The sequence below is a fragment of the Sus scrofa genome, chromosome 12 (genome assembly GCF_054392235.1).
Source record: "Sus scrofa isolate SSC_HxYL_T2T_F1_AM1 chromosome 12, Sscrofa_HxYL_maternal_Yorkshire_Landrace_v2.0, whole genome shotgun sequence".
NCBI classification, from domain to species: domain Eukaryota; kingdom Metazoa; phylum Chordata; class Mammalia; order Artiodactyla; family Suidae; genus Sus; species Sus scrofa.
Window position 1 is genome coordinate 46921265 of NC_139394.1, and position 7920 is coordinate 46929184.

A 7920-nucleotide genomic window follows, 5' to 3' on the forward strand; every position below is an offset into this window, starting at 1 on the left:
GACCCAGCACTGTGGCAGCGGTGGCGTAGGTCACAATTTCAGCTCCGATCTGATCCCTGGCCAGGGAACTCCATATGCCACAGGTCAGCCAAAACACATTAAATTATGTTTACAGAACAAAATGCAAATATTTGAGCCTTGACACTGCTTAAATGTCCAAAGAAGTGAAAGGTGGAAAAAGACAAAAGGATGATGATACCTTTATTTTACTAAGTAAGGAGTTGAGATATTGCCTTTAACTGATGGAACAAGGAATAAAAATGTCACGAAAATAACAAATGATAGAACAAAAAAAAGTGACATAATAAAGGAGGAACGTGTGGTAGAGATGGAACAAATGAGCTAAATAAATCCTTACCTAAGATTGTGAAAATCAACAGAAATTTTTTTTTTTTTTTTTTTTTTTTTGGCCTTGTCCACAGCGTTTGTAAGTTCCCAGGCCATGGAACAAGGCCACCACAGCTGTAATCAAAGCCACAGCAGTGACAATGCCAGGTCCTTAATATGCTGAACCACAAGGAAACTCCAACACGTTTTTTTGTTTTTTTTTTCAAATGGCCACACCTACAGCATGCAGAAGTTCCTGGGCGAGGGACTGTATCCAAGCCTCAGCTGAGGGTACTTTATCCCCTGCTCTGGGCCACTGATCAAACCCTTATCTACGCAGAGATCCAAGCTGCTGCAGTTGGATTCTTAACGACTACATCATAGCAGGAACGCCCCAACGGATGTTAATATTTATAAGTCAACAACAGGATGTAATTTAGATATACTGAGATGAAGCCAAAAGCAAAAGTATTTCTTGAGACTGTGACTGGGGGAAAGAAGTATTGCTTTTATTTGATCTACACTAGGGTTTTTGTTTTTGTTTTTGTTTTTTGTCTTTTTGCTATTTCTTGGGCCGCTCATACAGCATATGGAGGTTCCCAGGCTAGGGGTCGAATAGGAGCTGTAGCCGCCAGCCTACGCCAGAGCCACAGCAACGCTGGATCGTCAACCCACTGAGCAAGGGCAGGGACTGAACCCGCAACCTCATGGTTCCTAGTCGGATTCGTTAACAGCTGCGCCACCACGGGAACTCCCACACTAGGTTTTTAAAGGTGTTATGCAATAAACAAAAATTTACTGTTTAAAAGAGGAACAATATGAATTCTGTACAAATTTCCAGGAAATAGGTAAATCATTATGTGCTCTTAGTAATTATGAACTACTGAAGTCAAATACTTTTTTTTTTTGGTCTCACTACTGTTTACTGATTAAAAAACAGAGGGCTGAGGTATGCTTGTAAATAACCTGACAATTATCAGAGCTTCTTTAATTTTTTTGGCCAAACTTGTAGCATTCGTAAGTTCCCAGGCTAGGGATCGAATCCAAGCCACAGCTGTATCTACGCCACAATTGCAGCAACGCTGGATCCTTAACTCACCATGCCACAGCAGAAACTCCTATCACAGCTTCTACTGATTTGAGGATGAGATCAGAGATAAACTTATTCAATTTAACAAAAATTTACTGCCAACTATGTGCCAGGCACTGTAAGGCCACAGTAGGAAAAACTTTCAAACTCCAGGAGTTCCCATTGTAGCTCAGTGGAAATGAATCTGACTAGTATCCATGAAGACACAGGTTCAATATCTGGCCTTGCTCAGTGGATTAAGGATCTGGCGCTGCTGTGAGCTGTGGTGTAGGTCTCACAGACCTGGCTTGGATCCCGCATTGCTGTGGCTTAGGCCGGCAGCCTAGCCTGGGAACTTTTCATGTGCCTCAAGTGGGCCCCAAAAAAGCAAAAAAAAATTAAAATAAATAAATTGCGCAATGCTCAAATAAAGACACAGATCTATCTGGACTGCTAGTCTGTTCTGATGAAATCAATTAACCCAGTACTGGCAAGTTAATTGAATATAACAATTAAGTGCCTCTAGCATCAGCATGCTAGGTTCTAGGAATACAAACAAGACACATAGGAATTTGCAGTCCAGTCCAAATAGGCAACATTAACAGTTGAGTAATTAGTATAATGGAACCACATGTGTAGGCCATCTTGAGGCTCAGGGATTTATAAGAGGAAATAACCTCTAAACTAAAATTTGCTAAGTGTAAAGATGAGGATGCCAACTAAGACAAAAAGTAAAGGGAGGAGATAGTGTTCAGGCAAGGAGAAATGAAGAGTTTGAACTCAGCACCAAGTGGGAATGGAAAGAAATGAAACTAGGAAGATAAATAGGGGTAAGGTTAAGATCTTCTAAGACTATATGTGGAGAAGTAAAACCTGATTATCACTTTTCTTTTTTGACCCAAGCCGCTGCAATAACTCTGGATCCTTAACCCACTACACCACAACAGAGCTAACTCCATGCGTACCACTCATGATTCCTACCCTTTACATCATTTTCGATCATTCAAGTTTTATCTTGAGGGGAAAGAAGAGTCATTAAAAAATGAGAAACAGGAAGCTGAAGAAGCACCAAAAGGAACTATCTAGAGAGCACTTAGAAGGCAGGAGTTGCTTTTCACTTAGAAGTGAAAGACATTATCAAGAGAATTAGAAGACAAACCACAAACTGGGAGAAAATATTTGCAAAAGCTTGGAGGAGTACCTGCTGTGGTGCAACAGGATCGGTGGCATCTCTGGAGTGCGGGGATGCAGGTTCCATCCCTGCCCCAGCACAGTGAGTTAAAATCCAGTGCTGCACAGCTGCAGTTTATGTAGGTCCCAACTGCGGCTCAGTAAGTCCATATGCAAAATGGAGGCAGGCAAAACAAAACAAAACGAACCAAAACAAAATCTGATCTGATCAACATGCTAAAAAATATTAAATCTTGGAGTTCGAGCCGTGGCTCAGCTGTTACAAACCCGACGAGCATCCATGAGGATATGGGTTTGATCCCTGGCCTGAGTGGGTTACGGATCCCGCGTTGCTGTGAGCTGTGGCGAGGGTCGCAGACAGGGCTCAGAACCCGAGTTGCTGTGGCTGTAGCATAGGCCAACAGCTGTAGCTCCCATTCAACCCCTAGCCTGGGAACCTCCATATGCCGAAGGTGCGGCCCTAAAAAGACAAAAAAAGATTTGGCTTTTATTACCTCATGAGTTAATAAGTCATGAGACAAGTGCTTGTGTGGTAGCAGGGGGTAGTGATGGAAGCAGACAAGTATTTACAGAGGTGTGGATCATGAGTGGAAAAGGTTTATTTACCCATACAGAGAATTGTTTTGCAGCAACATGCATCCAGCAAAGGTTCTATATCTAACACCAACTTTCAAAGTCGTGCGACTGCCTTCAGTACTACGGCACTATAACCAATATTCTTCAAAGGATATTATTCACTCAAAAACTTACCACCTACTCCATAAGCAATGTGCCAAAGATGTCAATAAAGGAGAAATTTCAGAAGTCAGTGAGTTAAAGCAGAGGGGTTAAAAGTCATGAGGTCAGATGGAACAAATATACAAATAATGGCTTATTTTATGTAATGAGCAGCTCACTGGTCCTCTCAAACTCCAGGTACAATTCATCTGGATGAGCAGCACACTCACGTCAGACAAGCATCAGAACCTGCTTTTTCAGAAAGCCGGTTTTCAGGAAGGTTTCATGAAGAATGCAGATAACATGAAATAGGATTTACATAGGCATAACAATGGTAGTTTCCGCTTCTGCTTTTGTTTTGTTTTTTTTTTTTGGCAGAAGGGGGATGGCGCAGTGTCATACCACTGAGAGAAAAATGGCAGAACTAAGGCATTTAACAGAAAAGTGACCAAAGAAATATGTCTAAGATATATAGTTTCCAAAACATTTTAAGCTAGCCTTGGTGAACAGAAAGAATTTTTGTTTTTGTCATTTCTAGGGCTGCACGTGCAGCATAAGGAGGTTCCCAGGCTAGGGGTCAAATTGGAGCTGTAGCCACCAGCCTACACCAGAGCCACAGCAACGCCAGATCTGAGCTACATCTTCAACCTACACCACAGCTCACACCGACACCAGATCCTTAACCCACTGAGTGAGGCCAGGGATCGAACCTGCAACCTCATGGTTCCTAGTTGGATTCGTTAGCCACTGAGCCACACGGGAACTCCAAAGAATTCTAGTTTTAACTTGAACTTCAATAGCGGTCTGGCTCAATTACAATTCCTGAATCCTTCTACTCCACATCACCAGGACAACAGTGGCAATGAGGAAACAGTGGCAGTGTCTAGTGGTCTGGAAGAAATCTTTGGAGGCTTCTGAAGAGATGTGAAGTCCAGGAGTCCTGCTTCGATGCAATAGGATCAGCATAGGATCAGCGGTGTCTTGGGAGCGCTGGGATGCAGGTTAATCCACAGCCACAGCAAAGTCGGTTAAGGTTCCAGCGTTTCTGCAACTGTACATTAGGTCAAAACTTTGACTGGTATCTGGTCCCTGGCTCAGGGAAGTCCATAGGCCATGGGATGGCCCAAAAAAAAAAAAAAAAAAAATGTGGTGTCCAAAACCACAGCTCTCATCAGTGTTACTTTTATCCAAAAAAAGAAAGAAAAAAAAAAAGGCCCTCCAATTCCCAGAGAAAACACATTTCCCTACTGGGGTACACAAATGGAATTGCCATCCTCCAAACTTCCTGAGAGCACTTTTATTTTCTTCTTTTTAAGTTTTGCTTTTTATCCTAATGTCTTACCACATTCTCAATAAACACTTCCTGAACAAAAAGTGGGGTGTTTTTTTTTTTTTTTTTTGCTTTTTAGGGTCCCAAGTGTGGCACACGGAAGCTCCCAGGGTAAGGGGTCTAACTAGAGCTGAAGCAGCAGGCCACAACCACAGCAATGCTAGATCCCAGTCTGCAACTTATATACCACAGCTCACGGCAACACTACCCAAGCCACTGAGCAAGGCCAGGGGGATGGAACCTGCATCCTCATGGATGCTAGATGGGTTCATAAACCATTAAGCCCCAGCAGGAACTCCTAAATCAAAGTCTTATAGGTCAGATGGGTGTTAAACCAAGAGTTTAACTTTGAAGTCTCTGGTTTTTTCTTTGCTGTTTGGCATTATCTAACTTCAACAATCATTTCGTCAGTTTTTCCTTAATCTGTTTAGAGGCAGATTCTAGCCTTCTAAATTATCCCTGTACTGCCTACCAACTTCCCATCCTTTCACAAATTAGAATGAGCCTTTAGAGATCAGATTCACTACTCACCAGCTCAAAACCCTTCAATGAGTTCCATTAGAAAAAAATTCAAACCCTCTGTTACCTGTGCGTGACTTGGTCTATCATCCCAATCTCCACTCACCTCCCACACCCTCCCTATCCCACCCCTCATACTCCATTTTTTGTTTCTCTGAGATGCTATGCTTTCCTATCTCAGTTTCTGGACCTATTCCTCCTGCTTGTGATACTGTTACCCAAGAAGGCTTTTTCAAGGGCTCCCTTTTTTTTTTTTTTTTTTGGCCATGCCTGTGGAAGTTCCCTTCGCAGCAACCTGAGCTGCTGCAGTTGACAACACCGGACCCTTACCCCAGTGTTCCTTTAACAAGGAAACTCCAGGGCTGACTTAAAATCCTCAGCTCCAAGGTCCCTTTTCAGATGCATTTCCTGTCTATAAGAATATCCAATGGAGTTCCCGTTGCGGCGCAGTGGTTAACAAATCCAACTAGGAACCATGAGGTTGCAGGTTTGATCCCTGGCCTCACTCAGTAGGTTAAGGATCTGGTGTCGCTGTGGCTCTGGTGTAGGCCGGCGGCTACAGCTCCAATTCGACTACTAGCCTGGGAACCTCCATATGCCACGGCTGCAGCCCAAGAAAGACAAAAAAAAAAAAAAAAAAAAAAAAAAATCCAAGCATACAGTAGTACAGTAGGCATTCACATGCATTTACTAAATAAGTTTTAGTTTTCAATCACTTCCTACTCCCACGTCAACTTCAGCCTTTCCACTGGTATGACAGACAAGGCTACTGCATGTAGTAACTTTTTCTCATAAGCTTAGGAAAACTTACCATATTAGAGAACTTGTTCAAGATCCTAAACTACTAAATGATGAGAATGTATTTGATTAAAAAGCCTAATTTTATATTAGTCTAAACCATTATGCTACTTCTGGCATCATCCACTTGTTCAACCTAACACTTAACCACAATCACCCCATATGCAGTCTAAAACCTCATTTACCCCCTTTAAAATTTCTCCCAATACATACTTAGTAAAAATAACTTCTACTTTCTAAAGCACACCAAAAACTACTCAGGACAGCTGATGCCTATCATAGTAATTCACTCTTAATATAATTTGCTTTGGATACAATTTAATAAAATGGGCTCAGACGAGTATCATATAATAAAAATTTTATTCATTTTTGTAAGTAACAGGCACTCAAGTGTTTGTTAATGGTCAATCATTATCTGGGAATAAAAGAAGCTTGCTTTCAATAATGCAGAAGCAAAAACCCTTCAACTTTTAGATGAAAACACATACTGCTTCAGTTAATAAGGCACCATTTTTCAAGTGTTAGTTTTGGCTTTCTTTTTTTTTTTTTTTTTTTTTTTTTTGTCTTTTTGTCTTTTGTCGTTGTTGCTATTTCTTGGGCCGCTCCTGCGGCATATGGAGGTTCCCAGGCTAGGGGTTGAATCGGAGCAGTAGCCACCGGCCTACGCCAGAGCCACAGCAACGCGGGATCCGAGCCATGTCTGCAACCTACACCACAGCTCACGGCAACACCGGATCGTTAACCCACTGAGCAAGGGCAGGGACCGAACCCGCAACCTCATGGTTCCTAGTCGGATTCGTTAACCACTGCGCCACGACGGGAACTCCCAGTTTTGGCTTTCTTAAAGCCTAGACCCCTAGACTTCCTAGGCCATCTCAAGAGGAAAAAAGCCCTCAAAGCCTCTGGAGAACTGTAGTTATCCTATAGCTCCATCCAAGCAGGAACATCTGGGAAACTCTTCCACCCAAATGCTACCAGTGGAGTATAATTTCAAAACTATAAATGCGATCATTCATTTCTTATCTATTAGCTTCTAGGTGGTATGTCAAAGTGACAAAATGCACTACTGTGTAAGCAAGATTTTAAAATACACTCCCAACAAAATCCAAGTATAATTCCTAGTGTTTTAAAGTTTGTAAAAGTTTTAAAGTTAGCGTTTAATTATAGTTTTTAAATCGATGTGTTCACCGTCATTAAAAATTTACGCTGGATTTCCTGTCATGGCTCTGCGGTAATGAACCCGACTAGGATCCATGAGAACACTGGTTCCATCCCAGGCCTAGCTCAGTGGGTTAAGGATCTGGCGTTGCCATGAGCTGTGGTGTACGTCGCAGAGAAGGTTCAGATCTAGCATTGCCGTGGCATAGGCGGCAGCTGTGTCTCTGATTTGGCCCCTAGCCTGGGAACCTCCACATGCCTAGCGAACAAGTTCTAAAAACAACAAAAAATCATGCTAAATTTTTTTTGGTTGAACTAGACCATTTAATCATACACATAGAGTAGCATTAATCCTCCTGTTTGTTTCACTCAGAGGTCGGTCCTCCTTACCATTGTGCCCTTTACCCCTCGTATGACTTGCTCTTCACCTCATTCCTTGCCAGCACAACGACGGAAGGAAGCCTGGAGACTGAACAAAGGGAAGCCCCCTCCCCGTTCCCCACCCTCTCCCTACAACCCTTTGAGATCTTGCACTTCAGTTGGTAAAGAAACAGACATACTGGAGTTCCCGTCATAGCACAGTGGAAATGAATCTGGCGCTGCTGTGAGGTGTGATGTAGGCCGACAGTTTGTAGCTCTGATTAGGCCCCTAGCCTGGGAACCTCCATATGCCATGAGTGCGGCCCTGAAGAGATAAAAAAAAGACCAAAAAAGAAAAAAAAGAAATAGACATATCATACTCAAATACAAATCACCCTCCCTGCTGTACCAATTGAGTGTTTTCCCTTTAACTTTCATTTATTATCTTACC

At 42.5% G+C, this 7920-nt stretch overlaps 1 long non-coding RNA gene across 1 annotated transcript; it reads left to right on the forward strand.

The window, feature by feature from the left end:
- The first annotated feature begins 4686 nt into the window (after window positions 1-4686).
- On the forward strand, window positions 4687-7771 carry LOC146398259 (uncharacterized). Its single transcript, XR_014821437.1, has 2 exons — window positions 4687-6475; window positions 6782-7771. It is a non-coding gene; the product is annotated as an uncharacterized LOC146398259 (long non-coding RNA).
- The last annotated feature ends 149 nt before the right edge of the window (window positions 7772-7920 follow it).